Source organism: Mauremys reevesii, linkage group 17 (genome assembly GCF_016161935.1).
Source record: "Mauremys reevesii isolate NIE-2019 linkage group 17, ASM1616193v1, whole genome shotgun sequence".
Classification (NCBI taxonomy): domain Eukaryota; kingdom Metazoa; phylum Chordata; order Testudines; family Geoemydidae; genus Mauremys; species Mauremys reevesii.
This window is the reverse complement of record NC_052639.1, coordinates 10921475-10939664: the sequence shown is the minus strand read 5'-3', so window position 1 is coordinate 10939664 and position 18190 is coordinate 10921475. Positions and strand designations below refer to the sequence as shown.

The window sequence follows — 18190 nt, the reverse complement described above, 5'->3', positions numbered from 1 at the left end:
TGTGCTCATGGAAGGAGCCTGTCACATCCCTGGACATGGAGCCGTTTGGTGTCCCAGCGGCTCATCTTCCCACGGGGCGCCCTGGGTGCAAGGACTGTGGGCAGCACGAGGCTTCTTCTGTATATCTCTGGAGTAGCCCCTAGTCATCCTCCCCCCTGCCTGCACACAGCCCCTAGGTACTCCCTGCCTGCTCCCTGACCTACAATCCTGCCTGCAAACAGCCCCTAGCTACCCTCCTCCCAGCACCCTGAGCTCCATCCTGCCTGCACACAGCCCCTAGGTACTCCCTGCCTGCTCCCTGACCTACAATCCTGCCTGCACACAGCCCCCAGGTACTCCCTGCCTGCTCCCTGACCTACAATCCTGCCTGCACACAGCCCCTAGCTACCCTCCTCCCGGCACCCTGAGCTCCATCCTGCCTACAAACAGCCCCTAGCTACCCCCTGCCTGCACCCTGACCTACCCCTGCTCGCACACAGCCCCTAGCTCTTGTCTGTATCAACCTAGGGGTCTCGGAGAAGCATAATTAACAGGTGCTCCAGTGGCGCAATTGGTTAGCGCACAGTACTTATAGGGCAGTGCTGAGAGGAGCTATGCTGAAGTTGTGAGTTCAAGCCTCACCTGGAGCACTGGTTTTCATTAACCAAGTGGTGTCACCCCCTCATTTGGCCTGTGGAATGTAGAATTCCAGCCCAGGGGACACTGAGGAGGAGTCAAAAATGCCCCCTGCACTTATTACCTCCTCTCCCAAGTGCAGGTGAGAATCTACCATCCTTTCTCTGTGCCAGGATCCCTCAAGTAAAGCCTGGAGTCCTGCCCATCCTTGAGCTTGGAGGAAGAGGAGCAAGGAGCCATTGTTAGAGGGCTTTCCCTTCCCCTGCCCACTTCCCTGGCTCTTGTCACGCAGAAGCAAGCAGCAAAAGACCAGAAGTCGGAAGCGCAGACAACGGGATGTTTACTGGGGTTAGTTTCCCAGCAAGCAGATTCCGAAGCCCTTCACACCAGTCGGGCTTATCTCTATAGACCGACAGAGTCTGTTCCCCAGTGTCCCCCTTCCCAGCTCTGACACCATAGAGCCGTCCCTGTTCCCTATTCCCATCCCCCTCCATTAGCATGATTCCAATTTCTCCTTCCACTTCCTGTTTGACTCCAGTTTATATAGTAATATTCTCAGCTAGACCTTAACCAATCATTTTACTGAAATGTGACTAACCAATCGTAACAGAATTCTCTAACCAATTATATCCCACTCCCCTAATTAACTTACACCCAGCAAAATTAATTCAGCAGCCCTGACTGATGCCCACTGGAGATAGGTCTTTGATCCAGCTTGTTCAGTGGACTGGCCACTATAGGTTGGGGGTCCCAGAACTTAACAGTCTGGCTAGAGATTCCTGCGGGTTGACCGGATGGTGGTTTCTCGCTGCTTCACCTGATGTCCACAACTTTGGTCCCTGTACCTGCAGCTGCCACCCTCTTCCTCTTGCCCACATGGCACTTGAAGGAAGGAGTTCCAGGGCCAGGCTTCACAGTCAGGGCTAGGCAGGAGGGAGGAAGAGTCCCAGGCTGGAGCCCAGCACCTCTCCTCCTCTGGGCACCTAGAGCAGAGGCGGCTGGTGCTGACAGCTCCAAGGGAAGGTTTAAAAGCCACAGAGCAACCAAGGGCAGGGCTAGAGGAGGGGAGAACCATGCCTATGTGTGGCCAGCAGACAGCCACAGAGACGCCCAGCCAGGCTGCTCCCTGCTCCCTGGCATGGCAAACACCCACTGAAAACCACCAACAGCCAGCTGCTGATGCTCTGTGGCCAACATCAGAAGATGGTAGGAAAGCAGGGCCAGCCCCCCCGGTGGGGCCTCTGACCGTTCGTACTCCAGGTGCTCACTTTTTCAGTGGGGCAGGAGATTTTTCCCCAAGAGGCTTTTCCCCAGCTGGCGAGAAGCAGAGAAACACCCAGGCTCTCAAGGTGCTATGTAGCAAGTACCCTCCAGCACAGGGACAGGCGCACACTTGGAAGAGGGAAACTGCTCCACACACTAGCCCGGGCAGCCGCCCATTTTCTTTGGCAAGTCAGGAATGGCAAAGGTGAGACTGGAAGCACCTGGGGCTCATGCCCCAGCCTTTGTGACACCCACCCCCCAACTCCTTCCCGGGGCTCTAGCTGAAGCCGGAGCATTGGCCTGAGCGGCCAAGAAGAGGTTCCCGCCCTGAAGGGAGCAGGACGTTCAGCCCAAAGGTAAAACTGCACAAACACAACTGCCTGATCCGAGGTCAGACGCCTTATCCGTTAGGCCACACAGTTATAATGGAAAAGCCTCTCCAAGCCATTCTGTGTTTCTTGGGTCATCTACTGAGGGGGGCCGAGACTCTCTGGGCACAAGAAGTCGAGTTCCCAGTGAGATGTGAGACAATTCTCTGGAGCCAGGTGCAGGGCTTTGGCAGGGAGGCTCAGGCATGAGGGATTGAGGTGCAGCGGACAGACCGGCTGTCTAGGTGGGGAGATTTAGTCTCACTGAGGAGGAGGAGGAATCCTGCTGACAGGCAGTGGCTGTGGAGAAAAGGGCTGTCCAGGCTGCTCAGGTCTCCTTCTTCCAGCTCCTCATCTGGCTGGGCTGCTCCACCGGCCTGGACAAGTCCTCTGCATGCACAGCAAATAGCCCAAGAGCCATTGCTGCCCAAATCTGTGCTGGGGGGTGAGCGTCTGTCTTCCCTGTCCCATCTGTGCTAGAGCAGACCACTAGATTGAGAGAGACAGTCAACAACGATTAAGGCTAAGATTATATAAAGGGGGTCACAGAATCACAGAATTCGTGACTGTCAGAGATCCACAGCTATCAGCCACCAGTGGCGGAAGGGGCTCCCACAGGCCCATGCCACCACAGGTGGACCCCATAGCTCCCAGCTACTGTGAGCAGCGGGATGCCCCCAGAGCTCCCAGCTGTTGTGGGTGGATCCCAGAGCTCCCAGGTACCACATGGGACAGGGGGACCCTGGAGCTCCCAGTGGGGTGACTGCGTTATAAGTCCGGTCAGCGGTGCTGCGGGGCTCAGGCAGGCTGGTCCCTACGTGTCCTAGGGCACCGCACTGTGCCCTGGAAGTGGCCAGTAGGTCCCCCCTGCTGCACCGCTGACCAGGAGCCGCCCGAGGTAAGTCTGCACCCCAACCCCCTGCCCCAGCCCTGAACCCCCCCAAACCCAGAGCCCCCTCTTGCACCCCAGAGCCCTCACCCCTGCACTTCAAACTCCTGCCCCAGCCCAGAGCTTCCTCCCACACCTGGAACCCCTCATCCCAGCCCCCACCCCAGAGCCATCACCCCGTCCTGGACCCCAACCCCTGCCTCAACCCACAGCCCCCTCCTGCACTCTGAATCCCTCGGCCCCACCCTGCAGCCTGGAGCCCCCTCCTCCACCCCAAACCCCAAATCACCCCACAGCGCCCACAGGCAGACCCAGGGGCTCCCAGCAGCCAAGGGTGGCCGGGGAGCCCCCACAGCCCCACCCCACTGCGTATGGACCCTGCAGCTCCTACGAGCGGACCCCAGAGCTCCCAGCTGCTGCGGATGGACCCAGGATTTCCCAACAGGCCTTGATGGCGGGAGGGCCCCGCAGCCCCACGTCATTGCTAATAGACCCTGCAGCTCCTACAAGTAGACCCCAGAGCTCCCAGCCGCTGCGGAGGGACCCAGGATTTCCCAACAGGCCTTGATGGTGTGAGGACCCTGCAGCCCCATGTCATTGCAAATAGACCCTGCAGAAAACAGCCGCGCGCGGAAGCCCTTCGCGCCCTGTGACCCACCCGGTGCTGCACCTTCTCGCCAGGCAGGAGGCGGCGCCCAGTAGTTTCCCCAGGAATTGAAATTAGGGGGGGGGGTGTTTGAATTTACAGGGGGGGGTGTCAGGGCCAATGAGATATATAAAAGAGATGTGAATAAAGTAAATGTTTTGTTAGAATAATGCAAATTTAACTTAAGGATAATGCAAGTTACACATAACAGGTCTAAATTTCTAAAAATATATATAATTTAAAAAAAATGTATTTAATTTAAATTGACTTTTGAAAAGTAAGCCATCATGGGATAAGAGGGAAGTCCGCTCATGGATCAGTAACTGGTTAAAATCTTGGAAACAAAGGGTAGGAATAAATTATCAGTTTTCAGAATGGAGAGAGATAAATAGTGGTATCCCAGAGGGGTCAGTACTGGGACCATTACTGTTCAACATACTCATAAATGATCTGGAAAAATGGGTAAACAGTGAGGTGACAAAATTTGCAGATGATACAAAACTGTTCAAGATAATTAAGTCCCAGGCAGACTGCGAAGAGTTACAAAGGGATCTCACAAAACTGGGTGATTGGGCAACAAAATGGCAGATGAAATTCAATGTTGATAAATGGCTTCATCGGCTGCATAGAATGGAACATATAGTTAGGATATATGTATAAGCACACACACATACACACAGAGAACATGAAAAGGTGGGAGTTGCCCAACCAACTCTAAGAGGCTAATTAATTAAGATGAGCTATTCTCAGCAGGAGAAAAAAAACTTTTGTAGTGATAATCAAGATGACCCATTTAAGATAGTTTGACAAGAAGGTGTGAGGATACTTAACATGGGGAAATGGATTCAATGTGTGTAATGGCTCAGCCATTTCCAGTCTCTATTTAAGCCTAAATTGATTGTATCTAGTTTGCATATTAATTCAAGTTCAGCAGTTTCTCGTTGGAGTCTGTTTTTGAAGCTTTCTATTGCAAAATTGCCATCTTTAAATCTGTTACTGAACGGCCAGAGGTTGAAGTGTTCTCCTATTGGTGTTTGAATCTTATAATTCTTGACGTCTGCTTTACATCCCATTTATTTTTTTGCACAGAGACTGTCTGGTTTGGCCAATGTACATGGCAGAGGGGCATTGCTGGCACATAATGACATATATCACATTGGTAGATGTGGAGGTGAACGAACCCTGATGGCATGGCTGATGTGAGTAGGTCGTATTATGGTGTCACTTGAATAGATAAGTGGACAGAGTTGGCATCGGGCTTTGTTGCAAGGATAGATTCCTGGGTTAGTGTTGTTGTTCTGTGGTTGCTGGTGAGGATTTGCTTCAGGTTTGGGGGTTGTCTGTAAGCAAGGACTGGCCTGTCTCCCAAGATCTGGGAGCGTGAGGGATCATCTTTCAGGATAGGTTGTAGATCTTTGATGATTCGCTAGAGAGGTTTTAATTGGGGGGATGAACGTAAAGGCCAGTGGTGTTCTGTTATTTTCTATGTTGGGCCTGTCTTGTAGTAGGTGACTTCTGGGTACTCTTCTGGCTCGGTCAACCTGTTTTTTCACTTCAGCAGGTGGGTAATGTAGTTTTAAGAATGCTTGATAGAGATCTTGTAGGTGTTTATCTCTGTCTGAGGGATTGGAGCAAATACGGTTGTATCTTAGAGCTTGGCTATAGACAATGGATCATGTGGGGTGTCCTGGATGGAAGCTGGAGGCATGTAGGTAAGTATAGCGGTCAGTGGGTTTCCGGTAAAGGGTTGTGTTTATGTGACCATCTCTTATCAGCACAGTACTGTCAAGGAAATGGACCACTTGAGTGAATTGGTCTAGGCTGAGGTTGATGGTGGGATGGAAATTGTTAAACTCACAGTGGAATTCCTCAAGGGCTTCTTTTCCATGAGTCCAGATGATGAAGATGTCTTCAGTGTAGCGCAAGTACAGTAGGGGCATTAGGAGACGAGAGCTAAGGAAGCGTTATTTTAAGTCAGCCATAAAAATGTTGGCATACTGTGGGGCCATTTGGGTACCCATAGCAGTGCCGCTGACTTGAAGATATATATTGTCCTCAAATGTGAAATAGTTGTGGGTGAGGACAAAGTCGCGAAGTTCAGCAACCAGGTTTGGCATGTAACTAGTTCACAAAACTGCAGGGGGGTGTTGGGAAATCAGTGCTCATGCCCCTGGCCAGCCTATTTCCCTTTGCCGCTCTGAAACGTGCCGCCACGTGCAGGCCCCGAAGCTGGGCCCGGGGGCGGAAGGCCAGGGAGAGGCTTTGGCTAGGGCCAGCGTGTCCTTGTGAGGTAATTGTCTCTCTGGAGGTGAAAGTCATCAGTTCGGGGTGCGAAGGGAAGTGGCCATTGAAGGAGAACACAAGGCATGGGGTGGGCAGGCCAAGGATTTTTTGTTCCCCCCTTGAAAAGGGGTCACCCTCCCCGTCAGGGAATCAAACCCCGGTCTCCCGCGTGACAGGCGGGGATACTCACCACTATACTAACGAGGAAAGGGGCACGGTGAGTGGCTCCAGCTCCCACAGACCAGCTATGGTCAGCGTACACCTGCACCGTCGCATGGGCCCCAGCAGGCAACAGCACCCCTGGCCCTCTTCTGCTTCCCAAAGGCTTTGGCCGCAGCAACAGCCCTGGGAAAAGCCCTGGCCCTCCTCACCTGCCCTTGCCCAGCACGACGCCTTTCCGGGCCTACACAGCTCCTCACACAACACCCGCCTGGGACCTTGCCCTCCCCTACCAGCTCAGCAGCACCTTTTTTCCTCTCAAAACCTCCTCTTGCCACCCTCCCCCTTCCACACTTCAGACTCATAGAATCATAGAATCTCAGGGTTGGAAGGGACCTCAGGAGGTATCTAGTCCAACCCCCTGCTCAAAGCAGGACCAAACCCAACTAAATCATCCCAGCCAGGGCTTTGTCAAGCCTGACCTTAAAAACCTCTAAGGAAGGAGATTCCACTACCTCCCTAGGTAACCCATTCCAGTTCTTCACCACCCTACTAGTGAAAAAGTTTTTCCTAATATCCAACCTAAACCTCCCCCTCTGCAACTTGAGACCATTACTCCTTGTTCTGTCATCTTCTACCACTGAGAACAGTCTAGATCCATCCTCTTTGGAACCCCTTTCAGGTAGTTGAAAGCAGCTATCAAATCCCCTCATTCTTCTCTTCTGCAGACTAAACAATCCCAGTTCCTCAGCCTCTCCTCATAAGTCATGTGCTCCAGCCCCCTAATCATTTTTGTTGCCCTCCGCTGGACTCTCTCCAACTTATCCACATCCTTCTTGTAGTGTGGGGCCCAAAACTGGACACAGTACTCCAGATGAGGCCTCACCAGTGCTGAATAGAGGGGAATGATCACATCCCTCGATCTGCTGGAAATGCCCCTACTTATACAACCCAAAATGCCATTAGCCTTCTTGGCAACAAGGGCACACTGTTGACTCATATTCAGCTTTTCGTCCACCATAACCCCTAGGTCCTTTTCTGCAGAACTGCTGCCCAGCCATTCGGTCCCTAGTCTGTAGCAGTGCATGGGATTCTTCCGTCCTAAGTGCAGGACTCTGCACTTGTCCTTGTTGAACCTCATCATCTTTCTTTTGGCCCAATCCTCTAATTTGTCTAGGTCCCTCTGTATCCTATCCCTACCCTCCAGCATATCAACCACTCCTCCCAGTTTAGTGTCATCTGCAAACTTGCTAAGGGTGCAGTCCACACCATCCTCCAGATTGTTAATGAAGATATTGAACAAAACCGGCCCCAGCACCGACCCTTGGGGCACTCCACTTGATACCGGCCGCCAACTAGACATGGACCCATTGATCACTACCTGTTGAGCCCGACCATCTAGCCAGTTTTCTATCCACCTCATCACAAACTCACCCACGGCCCCTTTGGCTTCTCAAGCGCCTCTGGAGGGACGCAGCTTCCCAGGCACGCGGATCCTTCCCTTCAACGCGCACTGGACGGACATTCGAAACACAGCCCTTTCCAGGAGGGAATGCGCTGCTTTTGGACCCTGGCGCACAGCAAGAAGTCCTGGGACTCTTTTTCTGATGGATGGACCCCACTGACTTGCCTTTACCAAGCAGAGACTAAGGACCGGCCGATGGTTCTCTTTGCAAACGGACGCCATCAGACTGAGCCACGAGGCATGCTGCAGGATAGCCCCTCCCCACCAAAAAGCAATGCCGTGACCCGGATTCGAACCAAGATTGCTGCGGCCACAGCGCAGAGTACTAACCACTCTATGATCACGGCCAGGCGCTGTGCGAGCAGGTAGCAGTCCAGCACAAAATGCTCAGGTCTGCGCTCTCGGGGCGGCCACCTACATCGCCGGCGGCCACGGGTATTTCTCAAGTCTGCCCATTACAGTCACAGGTAAAATGCTGAGCAAAGGAAAAAATAGAGGAAGCCAATCCCATGCCTGTCCCTTTTTCTGTCTTCCTCCACCCCTGGACCAAGTCCCTCCCGGTTTGTCTGGGCCATTGTCCTCATGCCCCTGGCCAGCCTATTTCCCTTTGCCGCTCTGAAACGTGCCCCCACGTGCAGGACCCGAAGCTGGGCCCGGGGGCGGAAGGCCAGGGAGAGGCTTTGGCTAGGGCCAGCGTGTCCTTGCGAGGAATTGTCTCTCTGGAGGAGAAAGTCATCAGTTCGGGGTGCGAAGGGAAGTGGCCGTAGAAGGAGAATGGAAGGCATGTGGTGGGCAGGCCAGGGATTTCTTTGTCCCCCCTTCAAAAGGGGTCACTCTCCCCGTCGGGGAATTAAACCCCAGTCTCCTGCATGACAGGCGGGGATACTCACCACTATACTAACGAGGAAAGGGGCACAGGGAGGGGCCCCAGCTCCCACAGACCAGCTACGGTCAGCGTACACCTACACCGTCGCATGGGCCCCAGCAGGCAACAGCACCCCTGGCCCTCTTCTGCTTCCCAAAGGCTTTGGCCGCAGCAACAGCCCTGGCCCTCCTCACCTGCCCTTGCCCAGCACTACGCCTTTTCGGGCCTACACAGCTCCTCACACAACACCCGCCTGGGACCTTGCCCTCACCTACCAGCTCAGCAGCACCTTTTTTCCTCTCAAAACCTCCTCTTGCCACCCTCCCCCTTCCACACTTCACACTCACTTCATCACAAACTCACCCACGGCCCCTTTGCCTTCTCAAGCGCCTCTGGAGGGACGCAGCTTCCCAGGCACGCAGATCCTTCCCTTCAACGCGCACTGGACGGACATTCGAAACACAGCCCTTTCCAGGAGGGAATGCGCTGCTTTTGGACCCTGGCGCCCAGCAAGAAGTCCTGGGACTCTTTTTCTGACGGATGGACCCCACTGACTTGCCTTTACCAGGCAGAAACTAAGGACCGGCTGATGGCTCTCTCGCTGGCGCCGCTGCTGCGGTCTCTGTTCCTCCGCCCGGCAGCGGGACCCGGGCCCGCGCGGCCTCGCGCCGCTTCTCGTGGGCGGGCGCTGAGCTCTGAGCGCACAAGGCCCTGGCGGCTCCGCCCCACATCGCTGTCAGACAACATCACCAATGGGAGCTGAGCCTGTCAGAAACGTCAATTGGGGAGGGCCCAATGGGAGACCAGGTTTCAGAGACCCGCCCTGCCTGAAGGCCAATGGGAGTTCAGCTGTCAGAAAACACTAGACAGGCCAGCACCAGCCAACCAGGAACTGCCCCTCTTCTCAAGCACACAGACAGCACCCCCCCCCCCATCCTACCCCACCCAGCAGCAGCCCGCCCCAGATGGCTCAGGTCAGGCCCCCCAGCAACCCACAAAACACAAGTCTCAACTCCCCTTGTCCCCCCACTGCTGTTCTCTATTTACACAACGAGAACTCCACCCAGACACCAAAAATGGGGGAATCCTTTTCTGCTTTCCACAGCCACCCTTACCCCTAACCCAGCCCCTTCCCCATATCTGGCCACACGCTCCCAGCTCAGGGTGACCACACACCCCGTCGGGCAGGCTCTGCTCAGCCCGGCTCCCACAGCCTGCACTAAACATGTGGGCCCAACCCCAAAATTTACTCATATTTTACCCCAATGGCCCCAAACTGCCGCTTTTAATATATGCAAATAAGGTGCTGCCACACTCAGGCCACGCCCCAGCTCTCCAGTGGAGCCACCCGGCAGAGAACCACTAGATATTTAAAATAGACAGGACGTCACTCAGTCATTGCCCTCTGCTCCCAGCAGGTGGCGCCGGAGAGCTGCGAGCTCGCTCCCTTCCCTTTCTCGCGTCGGCTTCAGCCCCCGGGTTACAAACGCACCAACCGGGGAGCAGGAGTGCGGGGCTGCTCCAGGGTGACCAGATGTCCCATTTTTAAAGGTTTGGCTGGACTTTTTCTTATATAGGAGCCTATTACCCCCCACGCCCTGTCCCATTTTCCAGTTTCTTTAAGGTCACCCTATGGGGCTGCTCTGCCGGGACGGACTTGCACACTTGGGATGTTAGTGCAAAAAACTCCTCCTGGGCTGAGTAAAGGGCAGAGACCTGCCCTTAGCCTGCCCTGAGTGGGGGTCACCCAAACCGACCCTCACTCGCCAGCAGGTGTCACCCTTCTGCCTGGGGAAAAGGCAACAGGCCCCCACTCCCCAGCTCTGTGTGGGCGGAGAGCCAATGAGAACTTCTATTAAAAGAGAAAGAGAATCAAGCCTGAGTTTGGGAAAACCCCACAACCACATTCAAATCTACGCTCATCAGCAACCCCCCACCCCAGAGTACACTGGGCAGTGCCCTTCGCCTCAGTTTCTCACCTTGCGGTGTGACAGGCCAATCCAATGTTCCTTTAAGAGACCCCTCCACTCTCCTTCCCCCAACCCCCACTCCTCTTGGGCAGCAAAGCCCCAGGAGTGGGGGAGGGAGGGGAAGGCATCAAAAGAAACCTCAGCTTCTGCTGCCGACACTCCCTCAACTGGCTCTCGGTTTGCCCTGTTCACTCTGCATCGCTGCCGCTCCACGGCATTGTCCTTCACCCTGCTGCTGAGAGCTCCTGTGTCACCACTTCCCCTGCTGCCACCTGCCCGTCTCCTGCAGCCTCTGTGCGGCCACGTAGTGGGGGAACCTCGCTACAAGTGCAGCCTGGGCAGCCTCTTTCATTGTAACACCATGGGCAGGGCGTGAACCGCCAGCTGGGGGAGACTAACGCCCTGCCCCGCCCCTTTCAACTGAGGCCCCGCCCCTTCTGCAAACACCCCTGTGCCCAGCATACACCAGCCCTTAGATCCCTCTTGGTATTTCAATGCAGGCACTGACCTGTGAGAGGAAAACATCAGCTTACAAACACACAGACTGAATTCCCCACATTTAATCTCGCTGCACTTTCCAGAAAGTCACGAAATTCATTTAGGTCTTGCTAGGACAGAGAAAAAATAAGTGACACTAAGTTTTTGGTTTGGTTAAATAAAATTACGTGTTTAATTAATACAGTAAAACTATGTCTTGATTCTGCTAAACAACACCACAATGTGAAATGAGAACAGAGACAAATCTTGTCAGTGACGACTAATTTCGCAAATGATCTTCCCATTATTAATTTCCACACCGCCCCCATTGGAGGTCTGGGCACCTCCAGTGTCACTGCTCTGCATTCACCTTCCCCTTAGAATTGTTCTCGGACATTCCCAAATTTGGAAAATTGTGCAGTTCAGAATGTGAATAGTGACCCTGGCTCCTTCCTGCACCTGCTCTACATTGCTCCACAGCAGCTTCTCCCCCTGCAGAGTCACCCCAGCACTGCAGTGCAGCCGCCCAGGGCTTTGCAAAAATTAATAATACAGAGTTTGGAGGAAAGTAAACATTTGTGAGTTGTGGAAATAGCAAAAGCCAACAGTTGTGGTGTTACAAGAAGGCAGTTTTTGGTTTAATAATAAAACCCAGTTATATAAATGTAACTGTATGTGCAGCTCTGTGCACTCCTGTTGGATGGAAGCTTAGTAATTAAATTATACAAGAGGGTCAGGTAAAGTTTTATCCTGAGAAGCCTTCACAGCCATTCTGAGGGGAAATGGGCCCTTTGTCCACAGAAATGGTCTATAGGGGACGGCTGCAGGCAGCAGGCGGAGAGATAATCTCATCAAAATGATTTGACTCCTGGGTAATGTTAGCAAAATCACTAAAGGAATGTCCGGGGTTTCTATTGGCACTTAACGTGCCTGCCCCTGGCTGTCTCTGGTTGTACAAGATGGACGTGTAATCGGGGTACAGTTGTGTAAAAAAAAATTATTGCAGTGCAAGGGCTGTTAGACAAAACAAAATGTTGTGTGTAATTGTGTCAGGTTTTAAAAACCTGAAGTGAGACTTATGTTTTGTAACATAATGTTATGAAGGTTAAACTATGGAAGGAATGTGCATTTTCCCAGGACGTGTGCAGTGTATATTGGAGAAGGGGTAAAAGAAATGCAAACAAAACATGGTACTTAATTCAAACCCTATTAGGGCTCCAAAGGGAGCCACAATAGGTTGTGGTTTCTTTTTCAGATCTGTATGTTTTGAAGCAGAAGATGAAAGTGGAAAGTAATCAGAACTCGGGTGGAAGTTGATTGTGTCCCTTTTAAGACAGTCTCTGAGCTGCTGATGGCTTTGGATCCAAAAGCCAAGCCCGAAAGCCGGTGTGAATGCAAATGACCTAGCTGATGGGGGAAGGAGAGAACTGCCCATCAGTGGCAGCACAGAGGAGCTGCAAATAATAAATACATCTGGTCAGCAAACAAGCTACTGGAAGACTCAGATTGTGGCCCTCCAGGAAAGGGAGGTGAAAAAACAAGTCAAGCCTGAAAATAAGGGGGACAGTTAACCCTAAGGAGTGTGTGTGTGTATGTACAGTGCTAAAGCTAAATCTAAAGCTGTCTCTCAGCTATTACCTGAGGATAAACTTAAAGCTTGGTGCAGCAGAGAAACTATTGCAAACTGGGTCTGTTGTACAAGAGGGGAAACTGAGGCACACCACCTCATGAATTTCATAAATGACCAGTGAGTGGGGTAATTCACTATCTAACTATAGAACAAAATAAGGACAGCCTGGAGGGAATTCTTCTGTTTTTCCTGCAATTAGCAAGGAAATTTGTAAAAGGAAGTGGTATTATTATTATTAAGCACTAATCTGTCCCCACTGGGGGTGTGTGTGGAAATTGTTTCTTTTGTTTTTCAGACACTCTACAAGCAAGCTGGTGCCAGCAAAAGACTAACCCAGAATACCATGAATCTATGTTTTGTGTTGTTTGTCTGTGGTGTTTGTCTTGTTGTTAGCATTGTTGTGTTTCAATGAACAGAAAACCTCATGACATGGGTGGGGGTGGCTTCAAAAGGCTGACATGGGGGAAGATGTGTGTGGACATTCAAAATGCTCGACTAGGAGGCCAGCACCTGTGTAATAGCTACCGTGGTATCTGGAAGTGAATCGGCAGCTGAGGTGGGCCCCACAAGCCCTATGGGAATAATGAGAAGGGGATTTGCTCGCTGGGAATCAATGGAGGGGTGTGTAAAATGGTGTAAATCCAGAGAAGATGTTTGAATGTGCCCCTCCCTGATGGCCGTGGAGGAGCACACCCAGTGGCCCATGGCAAGGGGTGAACAGTTGGGTGTACTGTGTATGAGGTGTTTTGCTGGAAATGTACATATTACTGGGGGCACAATTACACCAGCCCCTAACCAAATTCCACACTACACGCTGCTCTCTGGGCTTTGGCACACAGATAGACCTGTGAATCTTACTGCTGTGAATAATCGAACCAGCGCATATGGCCTGATTCCACACCATGTGGTTAAGTTGGTTTGGACAATAACCCATTTCTCTGTGGACATTCAATGGACTTATGATATGGACAAAAGCACGAAAACCTGCAGCGGCAGCGTATTGCAACTGCCAGCAACTGGACATGTTAAGGGCTTGACCCCGTCGAAGGAGGAGAGGAGGTGTTTCGGTGGTGGCCAGGATGTTGGACCATGCGGCTAGTGCTCAGGTCTCTCGGTGTTGCTGTGGATTGTTACAGCGGCTGGTGTATTGCTAAGTATACTTGTGTGACGTTGCCTATGGAAATAACCTAGAAGTAATGGAGTAAGCCCCTCCCCCCTGTACTAGACAACCTTGACCCAACCTTCCCAGGCCCACTATAGTGGGAAGTCTGGAACACTAATTGGAACAGGTGTGGCAGGCCTGTACGAGAGAAGGTGCAGGGCACTGCACTACGCACAGGGACAAATGGAATATCAACACCTTCCACCTTGATGCCTGGCCCAATCAGGAAATGTGTCACCATATGTCCTATGTTTTGCTAAGGGGGAGAATGGGAACAGGGACACAGGCAAGGATCTGTGGTGTCAGGGCTGGGATGGGGACACTGAGGAAGGAAACTGGAATCGTTGCTTGCTGGAAATTCAACCCAATAAATATCTAATTGTTTGCATCTTTGGACTCTGGGTATTGCTGCTCTGTGTGTACGCAAGACAGACCCAGTAATGGGAGGGTGAAGGGATAAACCCTCTAACACTAACTTACATCTAACACCCATTTGAACCCCTTCTTTTCACACTGTTGCTCATTCTCAGGGGCTGCTTTGTCTCCAGACACATCCATTCTCTTTCAGAACAGCCTTGCTCTTTCCCTCTGTTTCACTCACTGAGGTGTCAGAGTAAACACTCCCCTTCCTAGTCTCAGACAAACACTAGTATTAACTGTTTGCTACTGATGGGTTTAGAAAGCATTTGTCAAGATGCCATTTCTGGGGGATTTTTCCCAAGATCCAGTATTTTGTGTTCAAACATCTCCCAGCTTCCTTGGTGAAAATAAGGCCAAGGTTTCCTTGCAATGTAGAGGGAGTTTTTCACCCCAGATGGGACTTGAACCCACAATCTCTGACTTAGAAAGCCATTGCCTTGTCCATTAGGCCACTGGGGCCCTGTGAAAAAAAGGGAAATTCCATTTCCTAAATGCATATTTCTCATATTAACTTGGAAGCCAAATACCCTCTTTCTGCACCTTACAGAAATGTCTGCATCCCCTGGCAGCGAGGGTACTGGGCAGGTCACTTACAGAGCTGAGCACCACCTTCCTGCCAGCCATCTTTAGAGAAGAAGGCTCTTTTCCCTGACAGCCACACAGCGCTGCCTAGCATCCCGAGAGCCTCCCTCGTGTTCTCCCGCAGCAGCCGCCTGCCAGTGTGGGTGGGAAAAAGGGACCAGGAAGCAGTGCGGCCCCATTACGGGGCAGGAGGCCCTCACCACACCCAGGCCTGCCTCTTGCCTTCAGCCCAGGCAGCCAGAGGTGCCAGGGAGCTCTCTGGCAGGCCGCCGCCTCAGCCAGGAAATAAGGAAAAGGCGATGAATGAAGAAGTCAGGAAATAACAAGGAAATGAAGAGGTTTGTCGAATGGGTTTCTGCCCGATTTACCATCTTCTCAGCTACCGCTCAAAGTTAAAGACCTAAAGTCGACCTATCGGCATAAGTACAGATGGTTGGATGGGAATTAAAAGGAGCTGCTGTCACAAGTGTTAGGTGCCTGCAAGCAGCATGCAGAGCGTTTAAAACCACCGCAGTTAGAGGCTCAGATGAAACGTTTGCCCTAAATCAGAAGCGACAATAGGACGACCAGCAGAACGCCACTCTAGGTAAACGGCCGAGTACTGGAGGCCGTTAGAGGCAAAAAGTCATTCCTCAAAATTTGGAAATCAGATCCTAGTGAGGATAATAGGAAGGTGCACAAACTCTGGCCTGTTAAGTGTCAAAGTGTAACAAGTCAGGCCAAGAAAGAATCTGAGAAGCAACACGCTAAAGACACAAAAGCTAAGCATAAATCCGGTCAATGCGAGTCCTGGTCTGTCCCTGCAGAAAGGTGAACCCCCTCTGTGGCTGGAGTGAGCTCCGCTAAGCCGACCTCACTACAGACCTGCGCCAGGTAGTGCTCATTGTAAAAATGTTTCCTCTGACGGTTGGGAAAACGGGACCAGCGGTGCTCAGGCCGGCTGACATAATTAAAATCCCCCCCAACAACAAACATCATGCAGTGCAGAGGAAGAGAGCCTTTGATCTGCCCTCTCATGCCTTAACTGGGGACCATACACACTAATATAGCAGTAACCAGTGCCACAGAGCACAAAGCCCACCAGTAATGCCCTCCCTGGTCTAAGCTCCACCACCTTCTGTACTCGCACCGTGAATGTGAAGAACAAGACTCCAGCCCCATCATTCTTCCCTGGCCAGGAGGCCTTTCCTCCAATCACCCTCTGCCCATCAAGCTACCCTAGAGTTGTTAATGTGCATTTCCTGAACACCCATCATGGCCAAGTCCAGCTGCTCCAAGGCAATGAACATCAAGTGCCACCTCCTGGGCCCCCAAATCCCTTCCACATGGCCACTTTCACACATGCCCCTTCCCTGGTACTGTCCTCACTCAGCTGCACAGAGGAGCTTCCATCCCCAATCCCTGCCTGTCACTGCCCAGCACCCCCTGTGGCACCATTCCTGAGGGTCCCCCTGCCTCACTCTCTTCCTGCCATATTGGGAAAGGCAGCTCCCATCTCTCCTTGTTAAAGGTCAGGTGGGCCAACTAGGGGCAGAAGCCCATTCTATGTTTTCCTACTGCAGAGCCCAAGATCAGAGACTCACCTTCAGTGCCACCCAGAGGGGAGGCAAGTGGGGCAATTTGCCCCAGGCCCCAGGAGAATACAGTATTGCACCTTTTTTTTAATGGAAGGGGCCCCCAAAATTGCTTCGTTCCAGACCCCCTAAGTCCTCTAGGGCAGCACTGCTCACCTTGGGTGCAGACACAACTGTGTTCCCAGAGAACAAGCCACCACTGCACAAGGAGGGAAGAAAAGACCTGCCAAACCCTGGGATTGAACCAGAGACCTTTAGATCTTCAGTCTAACACTCTCCCAACTGAGCTACTTCAACAGCTATGTAGGGACATTTTGGCCTGTTGCTTCTCTGCCTGGGAGGTTTTTGCAGCAGTTGCACACAAAAAGGACGTCATTGGGAGCGGCCCATGAAGACAAGACTCGCTTTTGCCTGCCTTGCTCAGCTTGACTTGCTGCCTCACCCTGTTCCTGCCCTAGTGCCCGGGTTGACCTGGTGGTGGAAGGGGACTGGGGGCCAGTGGGGCGGGGAGGAAGTTGAGCTGGACCCTGAGCTAGACTAGACCCTGGCAGTGAGAGTCTGGCCACCACCTGCCGCCCCACCCTGTTGTCCTGGCTTCCCCCACTGGCGTCATGTCGGGAGGGAAGTGGGGCTTCTGCCTCCCCTCCCCGATTTTCACACCGCAGAGGAGTGCGAACAGGAAAACGAACGGCTGCCCCACACCCCCACCGGAGGAACCCGGCGCCCTTAGCTGTGGGGAGTAAGAACTAAGAAGTGGCTGTTGGCTGACAGGGCCTGTCCCCGAGGAGCTGGAACAGCAGCTGCCGCCTCCCCCTCGGCTCCAGGCTGTGGGAAATGCTCATTGCCTGGCTGCATGGGCGGCTGCTGCTCCGTGCTCTGGAGAGCGTCTGTATTGCTCTGTCAACCCCCCGTCTTCACTGAGCCAGTCTGGTAAGGTCCCAAGTGCCCCCTCCGGCCTGGCAGCTGAGAGTCTGTGCAGACATCAGCCCCCCTGCCAGCCCCACAGGCAGCAGCAGCGCCAGCCCCCCAGCACCACAGGGGCACTCAATGCACTTCCTGTGGGGAAATGGCTCCTTGGCGTCCAGCTGCTAGAGTGAGAGCCAGGAGAGAGCAGTGTCTGGCTCACCGTGGGGGAGAGAAGAGACCTGGTGAGTGCGGATCTCCCTCAGCCTCCCCCGCAAGGCTGGTCAGTTGTATTGTCACTGTGATAGTCGGTGCTTCCCTTCAGGGCCGGCCCTAGAGGGATCTGGGGTATGGGACAAATCCCCCCTTTCCTCCCCAGGCCCTGCCCCCCAGTCCACCCCTTCCCCCAAGCCCCCACCCCTCTCCCACCTCTTCCCGCCCTGCACCTTCCTGCCCCATTCCTTTCCCTCTCCCACTCTCCCTGCTCCTCCCCCCCCCAGCGCCTCCTGCACCCCACTGAACAGCTGATCACTGGCAAGTGTGAGGAGCTTGTCAGCAAGGCCTGTAGTGGGGGGGGGGGAGAGCTGGCTGCCAGTGGGCAGTGAGCACCTTTTTTTCTCTCTGTTGGTTCTGCAGCCCCGTAGCTCCCATGGAGTCGCTGACTCAGCTCCTTTCACACCCTAGAGAGAGGAGCAGAACCAGGGCTATGGCTGATCTATGGGGCACTAGGTGAGTGGCAGAGGCTTCAGGTGCTGAGAGTTTGCCCAACCCCTCAACAACACAGTGTGAGGGGGTGTCCCAGGGATCTCGATGAAAGGAGCAGAACAGAATTTACTTGGGGTGGGGAGAGAATTGAGAGTGTCTCAGGGGGTTGTACAGAGGTGTTGCCCGGGTGAGAGACTGGCTAAAACGCAGGCCT

General features: G+C 53.0%; 3 non-coding genes across 3 annotated transcripts; 1 reads left to right on the top strand and 2 right to left on the bottom strand.

The window, feature by feature from the left end:
• Window positions 1-535: 535 nt before the first annotated feature.
• On the top strand, window positions 536-629 carry TRNAI-UAU. The gene is made up of 2 exons: window positions 536-573; window positions 594-629. It is a non-coding gene; the product is annotated as a tRNA-Ile (tRNA).
• A 5570-nt stretch (window positions 630-6199) lies between these two features.
• On the bottom strand, window positions 6200-6271 carry TRNAD-GUC. Its single transcript has one exon. It is a non-coding gene; the product is annotated as a tRNA-Asp (tRNA).
• Window positions 6272-14598: 8327 nt separating this feature from the next.
• Window positions 14599-14671, bottom strand: TRNAR-UCU. Its single transcript has one exon. It is a non-coding gene; the product is annotated as a tRNA-Arg (tRNA).
• Between the last annotated feature and the right edge of the window lie 3519 nt (window positions 14672-18190).